At 36.6% G+C, this 13,670-nt stretch overlaps 1 protein-coding gene and 1 long non-coding RNA gene across 2 annotated transcripts in view; one reads left to right on the top strand and one right to left on the bottom strand.

Annotated features, from left to right (window-relative positions):
- The window catches only part of ARSJ (arylsulfatase family member J), an 82,583-nt gene that overhangs the window by 28,666 nt on the left and 40,247 nt on the right, over positions 1-13,670 (bottom strand). The window lies entirely within an intron of this gene.
- LOC123384974 overlaps positions 1-13,670 on the top strand; it is a 28,809-nt gene that overhangs the window by 12,580 nt on the left and 2,559 nt on the right. The window contains exon 2 of the long non-coding RNA XR_006596846.1: positions 7,900-7,959. This is a non-coding gene — a long non-coding RNA (uncharacterized LOC123384974). The remainder of the gene's footprint in view (positions 1-7,899; positions 7,960-13,670) is intronic.

The raw sequence follows: 13,670 nt of genomic DNA, 5'->3' as shown, positions 1-13,670 counted from the left end.
TTTTTACTTAGTCATGATTAAAAATAATATTTAGATTATTTTGGAATGGAGAATGTTTTTCCTTTGAGGAAGTTTTGCATGCAAGCAAGAACTTATGTCAAGAGGCTCAAAGGATTTTCAAGTAAAAAAGTAGTAATTAGAAGAAAAAAATAAATAAAAATTAGAATCAAATTGAAAAGCAGGAAGTATCTTTAGGAGAAATTAAAATGCAATTTAATATCTGAATCAAAACAGACAGAAATGTAAACATGGGGGCAATGAGATTATTAATCTTAATCAGGAAAGAGTCATGAGATTAATAAGAAACCAAGAAACAAAGACAGGAACTGAACGTCACAGCCTCAAAAATGGCAATGAAGAGAATTTGCTAGAAAGTCAGAAAAGGATCGCTTCTTAGCCTTTTGGCTAAGATCAAGTGAAAGAAAAAAAAGATGCAAGAAATGAAAGAAAAGGTAAATAGTTCAGAGATGGAAGCAGTTTGCAATTACTTAGTTGGCAATTATCTGATTTTTATTCTTAAGCAGGGATTTAAGAGTGTAAAAGTATTTTTTAAGCTTTTGTTTTTTTTTTAAGCAATCTCCACACCTAATGTGGGACTTGAATCTACAACCGAGATCAAGGGCCTCATGTTCCACTGACTGAGCCAGCCAAGCTCCCCATAGTATAAACACATTTTTAAAATAATTAAATCTGCTGCGTGGACCAGAAAATTGGCTAGCCCAGAGAATTAAGTCCCTGTCATAACCACAATAAAGCTAAATATTATTGGTGAAGCTTAGACTCTGGGGAACGGAAGGAGAATACAGGGAAAATAAATCATATTATGTGAAACTCCAGATTTTCCCAAGAAGTCAATGTCAAAACATATGTGAATTCTTGGAACCACAGTATCAGCCTAGATCTGACAAAACTCATAAAAGACATTCCCTAAAGAGCCTTTTCCTTTATAAGCTAAGAATCAGCTTAGGCTAAATTTCTACAGAATATCATCAATTTGTAAATGATCTAAAGCAGAATTTTCTAGCAAAAAGTTAGACTCTATTCTTATTCACACTCTACCTTTCTACTCATGAACCTCAAACATCATTTGTTAAACATGCTTATTTCCCAACAGTATATTCTCAGTTCTGCAGGCCAGAGGCAAGACTCTCCACCACAACACTGACAGGTCCCCATCACTCTCCTGCTCAGCCCTAATCCTATTTGGTCACAACCCCAGGTGAAACCTGCGTCTCTTATGTCTCAGTCTCTAATTTCCATCAGGCCCTATATATTCATCTTTCTGTTCCCATCCCTGACTCCTCCCCAGGACACTGACCCCTCTGGAGCTCTCAGCCAGTCATTAGCATAGTCCCCTTGATCTTCAATCTCCTCTTGAATGTGACCTTTATCTTTTGGTTTCTTTCCACTCAAAACAGGCTCTCTTCTGAACACACTCCATCTCCTATAACCCTCTCAAGTGGCGGCTCTTCTCTCTTTGACACTTTTCACACCCTGGGACTTGAAGTGGGGCAAATAACCCACTTGCATTTCATTACCAATTCTAAACAATTCTCTTTCTCCTCCCTGTAACCCCAACTCTGAACCCCATGTTATCAGACTATAGAATCTACTGCATCTCATTTTTCTAGCATCCCCTCTCCATATATTCTTCCCTTTCAGTTCTTGAAGAATTTGGCTCTTAGTTTACCATAAAGCATTCTTCAGTTCTGCTTCAATATCCACACAAATGATTCTTCCAATGCCTTGGACTCTTGGTTACTTGACTTCCTTTCCTCCCATGATCTTTTTTTTCCTAGCTACCAACTCCAGTGATCATGCCCTAGAAGATCTTCTCACTACCATTTATGGAAACCCCAATTTTAAGCACCTCATTCTCTAATCACTGATGCCAACTTTTTTCCTGCTCATTCCTTCTAGTATCCTAGTTAATAAAATATTTGTCCTCTTTGAGACTAAGAATCCACTTATTATACTTTCCACTACCTCTATACCTAATTGCCTAGTTTAAATTCCACACACCATAATTATAATTACCTCCTTACACATGTGTACCACTCTCTTTCCTTCTTTCTAACTTTATCATACTCTTTCAGGGAAACTCTAATTCTGCTTAAATCCAACTCGCTGCCTAACCCATTTCCAGAGAAAAACCTGAAATGATGTGTACTGGTCTTACTTTGAAGTCATGATTACTAATCTCAAATGGGCCCTGATGCTGGCCCCTAGTCCTACTTTATTTTCCTCATTCATTGCCTCCCAGTTTTCTAGATATATATTTCATACCACACTCTTCTCCTCAGATCTCTAACAGCTCTTCCCTCATGCTCCCTCTTTCTGGTAAAGGAATTACCGATTTCACAAAGGAAACAGAATCACTCAGATTCTATTCTAATTTCCACAAGTTACCCAATCCAATCTACAACCTCCTTGCTTTTGTGTTCATAACACTCTGTCTTCCTTACTATGTTCATGGCTAATTCCAATCCCTCATCTTGCACACTGGATCTCATCCTCTCTTGCCTACTCAAGAGCATCTTTCTATATTCAACATCAGCAAATTTTGCCTTTCTGCTGAACCATTCTCATTAGCTTACATATGTTGTTGCTCTTTTTTATTCCATCTTACAAACACCTTCTCTTGACCCTATGTCCCTTTTCACGTACTGCCCTGTTTTTCTCTTCACTTTTACACCAAAACTCGTTGAAATACTTGTCAATACTTGTTGTCCACCACCAGTTTTCTCCCATCCTCTTTTGAACATATTCTAATAGGTTTTTCTATCTACCATTCTACTACAAGATCACCATTGACCTCCATGTTGTTAAATCCAATGATCAATGTTCAGCCTTCCTCTCACTGAATCCATTAGTAGCTTTTGACAAAGTTGATCATTTGCCTCTTCTTTACACACTTCCTTCACTTGGCTTCCAGAACACACTCTCTTACTTTTCCTCTTAACTCACTGGCTGCTTATTTTTAGTATCCTTTTGACTCTACCTCATTCACTGACCTCTTAACTCTAGAGTGCTTGGGTTTATCTTTGGATTCCATAAGTCTCATGGCTTTCATGTATATCTTCAGATATAATCTCTATTCCAAAACTCAGTTTCTTGTATCTAATTGTTTACCTGACAACTCCACTTTAATGTCTAAAATGTGCCTCATGCTTAATAAGGCCCAAGTTAAATTTGTCTCCCTCCTTGAAAGAAGTATTAATATGGTTCAAAATAATAATATGAAATTGTGGATTATAAAATTGGGGTTTATATTTTGCTGTACTGGAAAATGATCTGGTCTAAGAAAGTAACAGCAAACAAAACCAGTTTTCTTGAAACCTGATTTAGGAATTCCCTATGTCCTTATTTTGACAGCTTGTTCAACTATTCCTCTGCTTTCCCATTTATCCTAAGTGTATACCATGATTCTCAAATTTCCCCTAATATAGTAATTAATAGTGTTTGCCTTTTTGAAAGTCTCTCTTAAAACTTAAAATGCATTTTAAACATTCTTTCAAAACTTAAGTAATTAACTAAGGGTACTAACTGAGGGGATTAAATGTCAAATAACACCAAATCCTTAGAGAAGGTGTTGTCCATTATATCCTCAACCATAAATTTTAATGCAAAACATGATGTTCTAACCTGTAAAAAATATTGTGATCATATGAGCAAGCACTCTGACTTCATATGACATTTCCCTCATTTGTGTAATAAACATACTGAGCGACTTCTAAGTGTAGGGAACAACTTTTGATGTCCTGATATATAAGAAATAGCTAAGTAAGGAGGATAAGATATCTATAGCAACATATACAAGACAGAAATTCTTTAGATGTTCTGAAGAGGAGGAAACTAATTCTGGAAGGGTGGGCAGAAAGATGAGGGAAGGGTTCATATGTCACAGCTTATGATTTATTGGAGCGTAGAATCTGAGTCTTACCATCCTGGTTTTCCGTTTTGTACAGCACATTGAAATAAAGGTGTCACTTTAAAGATTATTAAATGAGGGGTGCCTGGATGGCTTAGTTGGTTAGGCATCCGACTTCAGCTCAGATCATGATCTCGTGGTTCCTGGGTTCAGGCCCTGACAGCTCAGAGCCTGGAGCCTGCTTCAGATTCTATGTCTTCCTCTCTCTCTGCCCATCCCCTTCTCTCTCTCTCTCTCTCTCTCTCTCTCTCTCTCTCTCTCTCTCAAAAATAAACATTAAAAAATTAAAAATTATTGAAGGAATCAATACATGAATGAATTTTGTGTGCTTGTACGTTCATGAATCAGATTGACATTCAAAGGAAAGAGAACGAATGTATCTGCTACCTTTAAAAAGAGGATATTTACATGGTAGAAGTAGACAGAAGTAGACCAGATGCATTCCAACAGGGGTTCTGGTTTAGCCAGTAAAACAAATTTGAAGAACATTTGAAAACACATCTACAACTTCCATTAGGTTGCTGCTTTACACACTTCACACACAGACAATTTGTAATTTCCTGTGTACATAATGCCAACATAATAAATAAATAAATTGTATGAATGTGTGTGAGTAAAGGTTGCATATTAAATCTCTACTAAATCAACCTGTTTAGAATAATCTGACATTATCTTAATCACTGGTTTCTTACTTGTCCTCTACTCCCTGTTTACTAGAACTAGTATGTAAAGATCCAAGCAGGGGAAGGCCTTTTCTGACTTCTTTACTACAGTTGGTGCACTGCACAGTGCCTGATGCATACTATCACTGAATTAGTACATATTATAGTATTTTAATGTAAAGTCATGGGGGAGTGGAGAAAGGAATAAAGTTAACCATTACAAATGAGGAAAGTTAACTGGTGCAGCTGCTCTGGAAAACAGTGTGGAGGTTTCTCAAAAATTAAAAATAGAACTCCTCACGACCCAGCAATAGGACTACTAGGAACTTATCCAAAGGATACAGGAGTGCTGATTCATAGGGACACATGTACCCCAATGTTTATAGCAGCACTTTCAACAATAGCTAAATTATGGAAAGAGCCTAAATGTCTATCAACTGATGAATGGATAAAGATGTGGTTTATATATACAATGGAATACTACTTGGCAATGAGAAAGAATGAAATCCTGCCATTTGCAACTATGTGGATGAAACTGGAAGGTATTATGCTAAGTGAAATAAGTCAGTCAGAGAAAGACAGATATGATATGTTTTCACTCATATGTGGAAACTGAGAATCTTAACAGAAAACCATGAGGGAAGGGAAGGAGAAAAAATAGTTTCAAACAGAGAGGGAGGCAAACCATAAGAGACTCTTAAATACAGAGTATAAACTGAGGGTTGATGGGGGTGGGGCGGGGGAGAGGGGAAAATGGGTGATGGGCATTGAGGAGGGCATTTGTTGGGACAAAAAAATATGCGATGGCCTCATCGCTAACAACTGATACTTGTTTAATATTGACAGTTTATTAGGCAGATGCTATATAGGATTTATATACTAAATATTAGGCAAAGAATATAAAAAAAGTATACTGTTTTAACACCTGTTCATAAAATAAAGACAATAATATTATCATCCCCACTATAATCCATAAACACAGAATAACACTTTTTGCGTTAAAAACAAAGAATTACTTAGAGAATGTTACTAGATAAAGACAAATTTTTAATAGCTAGAATTAGAAACAGTGGTCTAATTTTTAAAAAATATTTTGGTTTTGGGATGCCTGGGTGGCTCAGTCAGTTGAAAGTCCAACTCTTGACTTCAGCTCAGGTCATGATCTCATGGTTTGTGAGTTTGAGCCCCACGTCAGGTTCTGTGCTGACAGCATGCAGCCTGCTTAGGATTCTATCTCTCCCTGTCTCTTTGCCCCTCCCCTGCTCTTGCACTCTCTCTCTCAAAATAAATAAACTTTAACAATATGTTAGTTTCTTCTTTTTATACTACATTGAAACTTTCTAACCACAAAAGTCATTCTTCAAATTTTATTTATTTATTTAATTTAGTGAGCTTTAAGTTTTTATTTAAATTCCAGTTAGCAAATAGCGTAACATTAGTTTCAGGAGTAAGTGATTCACCACTTACATACAACACCCAGTGGTCATCACACTTGTATTAAAAAAAATTTTTTTAAGCTAGCATGGATTCTTTTAGAATCAGAATCAAACTCACTGTAAATTTTCATTAATCTAACAATAATCAGAGGGCATCTGGGTGGCTCAGTAGGTTAATTGTCTGACTTTGACTCGGGTCATGATCTCACAGTCTGTGAGTTTGGGCCCTGCGTCAGGCTCTGTGATGACAGTTCAGAGCCTGGAACCTGCTTCAGATTCTGTCTCCCTCTCTGCCCCTCCCCCACTGGTGCCTGTGCGCGCGCGAGCGCGCGCGCGCGCTCTCTCTCTCTCTCTCTCTCAAAAATAAACAAACATTAAAATAAATAAATAAATAAATAAATAAATAAATAAATAAATAAAATTAGAAAGGCATGGTTATTAAGCATAGAGGTGAGGATATTTTATTAGCTCAAATACCAAACCATTTTTATTTTGTAGCTCATAATAGCAGAATAATAATGAAGCAAAATAGGGGCACCTGGGTAGCTCCATTGGTTGAGTATCTGCCTCTTGATTTTGTCTCAGGTCATGATCCTAGGGTCGTGGGACACTCAGCATTAGCCAGATTAAAATTCTCTTTCTCTTTCCCTCTGCCCTTCTCCCCTGCTCATGCCCTGTCTATAATAATAATAATAATAATAATAATAATAATAATAATAATAATAATAAAGCAAAATAAAAAACACTTCTAAGAATTTGATTATTTCAAATAAAATATTAATGTATCTTTAATATCTTCTGTTCATATGTTCATGCTACCACTTTTAGTTATATTGCATTGAAGTCTGTGAACACAAGAATATTACTGAATCTAAATACACTAAAACCTTAGTGAGAAGTAGGTCACACTGGATTAAAGTAACAGGAAAACGCTGAATGCCTAGAAAATGGTGATGAAGACAGAAGACCTAGAAAACGAGGTGGAGGGGCATCTGGGTGGTACAGCTGGTTGAACCTCTGACTTCAGCTCAAGTCAGGATCTCACAGTTCACTGCTGTTAGCACAGAACCCCCTTTGGATTGCCCCCCCCCCCACTCCTCCCCTACTCTTTCTCTCTCTCCCTCAAAAATGAAAAACATTTTTTTAAAAAGGAGGTGGAGTTACCAAAGATAGATTTCACCTACTTTATTTTTTTTTAAGTGTATTTATTTTGAGAGAGAGAGAGAGAGAGCACATGCACACAAGTAGGGAAGGGGCAGAGAGAGAAAGGGAGAGAAAGAATCCCAAGGAGGATCTGTGCTGTCAGTGCAGAGCCTGGCATGGGGCTCAATTTCATGAACCACAAGATCATGACCTGAGCTGAAATCAAGAGTTAGACACCCAACCGACTGAGCCACCCAGGCACTGCTCACCCACTTTAAAACTTGGCCTAAAATTTACTCTAAGAGTTGCACTGAAGAATACATTTTAAATGGATTATAAACTTGAATAAGATAATTTTTTAATGTTAAATGTAAATATTTTGACAGATGGCATGCATGTTGCTTAAATCTTGGGGTATATGTGTAAAGCAGATTACTCTTGGGGCGCCTGGGTTGGCTCAGTCAGTTAAGCGTCCAACTTTGGCTCAGGTCATGATCTTGCAGTTCATGAGTTCGAGCCCCACCTTGAGCTCTGTGCTGACAGCTCAGAGCCTGGAGCCTGCTTTGGATCCTGTGTCTCCCTCTCATACTGCCCCTCCCCTGCACGCTCTCTCTCAAAAATTAATAAACGTTTAAAAAAATTAAGAAAAAATAACTTAAAGCAGATTATTCTTAGAATAAGATTCTTAGGGATTCCTTACACAACTGATTTCCTTATTCTCTTCTAGCTTCTACAATGCCTTCCTGAAGTAAACCTACAGGTTACAGGGACAAAAATAGCCTTCCAGGTGAGTAGTCCTTGAGGGTTTATCAACAGAAAATAACTATATAGCTTTTTCCACTCGGTTCCATATCTGAATCCTGTGCTCGTCACAGAGCCACAAACACTTTAGCAGCTCATAAACATTTCTATAAAGAATGAATGACTTCTTTCTAGATGTAAATGTGATGTACACAGCAACATGTGAACACACCCCCTATTCTGAAAATAAGATACACTAGTTAAGAGTTTCTAGGGACTCTTAAAGTTGTAAAATAAAACAAACACTTCTCAGTTACATGAATAAGCAAGCCAAAGTGGCTTGCTTTTTGGCATCTCAGAAATTTGAAAGAATATTGGAGTCACTTCCTTTGTGTTCATGTTTTGATTCAGTGAATGTTTACTTGGTTCCTACCATATGGAAGAAACCATATGGTAGGAAGAAAATCTACTAGGAATGTAACAGGACAGTGCAAAGATGAGAAGGCATGGCCTATATGCCCTCAAATGACTTGCAACAAACTAAAGTATCTGATATTGGTATGTTTCCCAGAAGCCCTCACATAATCATAATTCAAGATAGATATGTTGCTAACCATTATAAAATGTAACTTAATTCAAATTAAAAACATAAATATCTAATGTGTAAAGCATCATAACTCTGGTGAAAATGAAAATAATATTCCATTTCCACTTTCAATTAAATTAGAATCTAGATGCAGCAATAATTCATGTATATAAATGGCTGTATAGGAAGACAAAAGGCTAAATTAATATTGCCAAGTTGAAACTGCATCGATTCAAAAACAAGAATGCTCAAAATCTTTTCATTAATTACTTTAGCACAATTCGGAAGTGATGCTATTATTATCGTATATTAGAAGTTAGAGGTTTAGAGAGATAAGGATAGATCATGGTTCCCAAAAGTGGAATTACAGGGATGGTGGTGGCAGCAGATTGGAGAAAGTGTCAAGGACATAACCTCCCTGAAATATGACTAAACAGAAGGAGGAAAAATGGATACCAGTTACAAGGAGCCTTAGTAGGTAAATGTGTTGAATTTGAAGAGCACAAGAACTGTCCAATTTTGTTGGAATGGAAGCGATGAGTAGTAAGCAAGAAATGCAAAGAAAGATCAGATCATGGGATTACTTGAAGACCTAGTCAAACCATGGTAATAGCCAATGAATTCACATGTCCACCTTTTCTTTTTGCTTCCTAGGCCTTTCTGCTCAAATTAATTTATCAGCTTTCAATTCAATATTTTATAAACTAATCCCAGTGATATAAACTTGCTGCTAAAAAATCAGTTACCTGAAAAGTACATAAAGTATAGATATCTCAGAATGAGGTCCTTGAAATTATGGCTGTAAGTTTTCACAGACCCAAGTAACTAGTATCCACTTCTTCACTGTTCCAAGTATACCCAAACAATATTACTCCTGAGACTTTACTTGATATAAATTTTTGTTTTGGAACCACTTCCATATTTAAAGGTCCATTTCAAATGCCGCCTCTGCCATAAGGCTTTCCTCTTGACTCTGAGCCACAAAGTAAGCACAATCAACAATGACTAGGGAATGTTCTTAGATTTTGGCAAGCAGTGGATATAAGTGATATTTGCAGATCTTCATTTTAATTTGGCATATACACAATGCACAATCTGCTAGAATTTTGGAACTTTTTCTTAAAATGGAAAAGTCACAAGAATATGAAAAAAATGTACCACATGTTTACTTAAATAGCACCCAAGCCGTATGTTCAATCATAGCCTAGAATAATTAACTGGTGCAGCTAATAAATACATGTGAGGAAAATATCTTGCCTAATGAGTCAGAAATTTACCTAGATACTAAAGAACAATAACTAGGAGTACAAGGCATCTTTCTACTAAGAATCACAAAATATTCATCCATAAAGGTAGGCTTTGAATATCTTTGGTGGATTCTCACACATGTCTTGAAACCCCAACAGGGTTTATCGGGAGGCCACTGACTTCTTTTGACCAACATTTATCACTATGGGTCTAGAGTTGCTCAGATACTTTTTAAAACTTGACAGAGAGGAGTCAGCATCTGGCATAGACTCCAGTTTCAACTTTCCCTGCTCTTATTCCTATCCTGGGGCTCCCATGATCCTGAATCCGTGCTTCATACCTTAGCTCACATCCAAGTACCTACCAAAGCCCTATGCAGGAGTCTCTTCTGCCCTTATGCTCTATTGTATCAGATCTGTTATTGTCCTGAGCACCATTCCATCATGTTCTCTCACATTAATGTAACAGTTTAGATTCCTAAACAGAGCAGAAATTCCTCCATAAATACCACAAACATATTTTACTGGGGTTTACCTATGCTTTAACAAATATTAATTGAACACCACTTTGGGACAGGCACTAGAGTATACATGAACCCTAGCTCTACTCTCTCCACAGGGGAGTTGAATAATAAACAAACCAGCTGCAAATAAGAAAATTCAAGTAGTAATCTGCTATGGAAAAAATTAAAAGAAGCAAATGGTGGAGTGACTAAAGAAAGGTACATTAGAGGGGTGCCTGGGTGGTTTAATCAGTTAAATGTCTGACTGTGGCTCAGGTAATGATCTTGCAGTTTGAGTTTGAGTCCTATGTTGGGCTCTGTGCTGATAGGTAGGAGCCTGGAGCCTGCTTTGGATTCTGTGTCTGCTCCTCCCCTGCTCTCTCTCTCTTTCTCTCTAAAAAATAAATAAACGTTAAAAAAAAGGGAAAAGTACATTAGGTGGGGGGCAAAGGAAGTATTCTTTGAGGCTGTAGGTTTTAGACACCTGAATGACAAGATGAAGCCCAGTGAAGATATGGGTAAAAGTCATTCAAGCAGAAGGAATGGTAAATGTAAGGGCCCTGAGCTGGGAATCGGTGAGATGTGTCCATGAACAGAGAGAAAGATAGTGTGGCTGGAGCACAGTGGAATAGCAAAGATGGCAGGTAAGGAGGCCATGGAGGTAGAGGTCAGACTGTGTTGGGTCTTGTAGGCCATGTCATGAAAATTTTATTTTACTCTAACTGAAATGGTAAAGCCATTGGAAAGCTTTAAGCAGAAAAGTAATATGATCCAATTTAAGTTTTTCAAAATCTTTCTGCTGACTTATAGAGAATGTAATTTTGGTGACCAAAGACGAAACAATATAAATGCTGCTGTCCTAGTCCAGGCAAGTGATGTTTGTGGCTTAGAACCAGGAGACTCAGAGAAGTGATATATAGGAAATGATTTGCTCATAGATCTGACAGGGCTAGACAAGAGATGTGTATATGTGTGTGTTTGTATATGTATATATCTGTGTGGCTCTATGTATTTGGGAAGGGACAGATGGATAAGCAGAAGCCAAGATGATTTCTAGGATTTGGAATTACATAATTGTGTGAACAAGGGCAAACGTAGAAGAAGACAGAAAGAAATCAACAGCTCTGTCTGAGCTTGAGTTTGAGAGTCTTAAAAGTTTGAGACTCATCAGGTAGATGAGGTCTCATAAAATGGCCTCATGGTTTAAAAGTTGTCTAGTTACAAAAAGGGATTACCTAAAAAAAAAAAAAAGTCATCAAGATCAGTATGTCCAATAAAATTATATACATTGTGAACGAAATATTTCTCAAGACCTGGAAAAGGGTGAAGGAGATTTCTGAATGTCCTTTTCAGGTCCATGATGGGGGGTAAAGTCTTCTACCAGATCCCCTGGGAATTGTCAATTCTATAGGAATGTGAGTCTTATTATTGACTTGGCTACTTTACAACTCTGTAGGGGTTAGAAGTTAAGTGTTAGAAAACTGAGGGTAATACAAATGATTCTCATTTGTAGCAATGCAAATGAATTTTGTCTGGTAGAGAAATAACTGATCTCTGCCCTATAGAAAAGATGACCCCTAACTGTATTTCATTACACCATGAAAATTAACTAGTCTTGCATTTACTAACAAATTCACTTCAGCATTCATGACTGCATATATATCATTCTTCAAATTCTCATTTAAATTAATATTGACATCTTAATGGGTCTTTCCTTAATGAATTTAATAAATCTTTGACATGTTTATTTTATATTTGAATGACAGAAGTATTTTTATATTTTGAAATTACATGTTAACAAGAATAACAACAGTGCATTAAAAATCAAAGGGGCATTTTTAAAATCCGAATAGAAAGTGATTTGCTGTGATTAGTTCTTTGATGGTCTCTCTTCAAATGTCCATTTCTGACAATTAAAGAGCAGATAACAGAAATTGGTAAACTTTGAATAGTTAGAATTATAATTGACTCATAGAGATATGGGTAATATCATAATTGTGTTTGAAATATATGTAATTATTCCTAAGATACTCATATTCTAGGAGAATTTTTTTTGTCACTCATTCAAAACAGGCATCATGAACAACTATGAGAAAACAAGTTTTGGCATCATAAATCCCATTTGTCCATTTCAATATTAAAATTCTTAATGCAGTTTACCTTTATGCATGACATTTATATAAATAGGTAAAACAACTATTATTTAGAAGTAGCTGTATTTTGCCCATTCTTTGATTTCTTCTTACTCTCTTCCTAATGAAAATAAAAATAATTCTACCTAGAAATTTCCACACATATCCTTTTCTGATTTGAACCAATAATTAAAAAAAATTATGTTTATTTATTTTTGAGAGAGAGAGAGAGACAGTGCGAGTGGGGAAGGGGCAGAGAGTGAGGGAGACACAGAATCTCAAACAGGTTCCAGGCTTGAAGCTATCAGCACAGAGCCTTACACAGGGCTTGAACTCACCAACCACAAGATCATGACCTGAACCGAAGTTGGACTTTTAACCTACTGAGCCACCCAGGTGCCCCTGAACCAATAATCTTGATTGTTGGGAGAGGATACTGGGGACTTAAAAATGTCAATCTGTTTCTGGGTTGCAGGCAAAGTGATCTGGGAAAACAATTTCACACAAAGTACTTTCCTTCTACTCTTTAAATTCCACGCCCGCCTCCCCCCCCCACCCCACTAATTATCACTTTTCCCCCTTGGTCTAAATACAATGTGCCTGGTGGTTATTGTGATGAGTAACTTAAAATAAAGGAAGTGTAGGTCACTTCTGTGTTCCCCAGGTTGGATAAAAGGAAATAAATAAAAAGCGAGCCAGAATTTACTCCTTCACTCTTCTAGATGTCCTTTTCATCAATTTCTTATCTGTCTTCTTTATAGTACTTTCTTAGAACTAGGAACAATAGGGACTGTACTCCAAAATTAAAGTGAAAACAAATCTTAAATGTATCCACCATCTTTTAATGACTTGCAAATCATTACGCATAAATACAATGAGGCAGACACACATGGAAGTTCCACACAGAGAAGACTCCTTTGCACATCAAGTGGCACTTTTAGGAGCATAAAAAAAGTACCTGAAAGAAAAGAATGTTGAGATATTAGAAATAATTTAAATATGTTATATTTCACAGTGGATCCACATCCCAAATTTTGCACATGGTCTCCACCAAACATTTTAGAGTAATAAGGAAATCCAGAAAGGCTGCATTATATGTACACATAATATATACACTCACCCATGCACATACACATGCCAGTAAACATGATTTATATAATATGCCAAATTCTTCAAGTGCATACATTTGTATTTTGCCTTGACCTTAATAATAGCAATAATAATGCATTTATAATATTTTATATTTTATGTAAATCATATTATTTATTTTCATATACATCATTACAATT

The sequence above is a fragment of the Felis catus genome, chromosome B1 (genome assembly GCF_018350175.1).
Source record: "Felis catus isolate Fca126 chromosome B1, F.catus_Fca126_mat1.0, whole genome shotgun sequence".
In the NCBI taxonomy this organism is placed as follows: domain Eukaryota; kingdom Metazoa; phylum Chordata; class Mammalia; order Carnivora; family Felidae; genus Felis; species Felis catus.
Note: the sequence above shows the minus strand (reverse complement) of the source record. Positions and strands in the feature narration are given on the sequence as shown.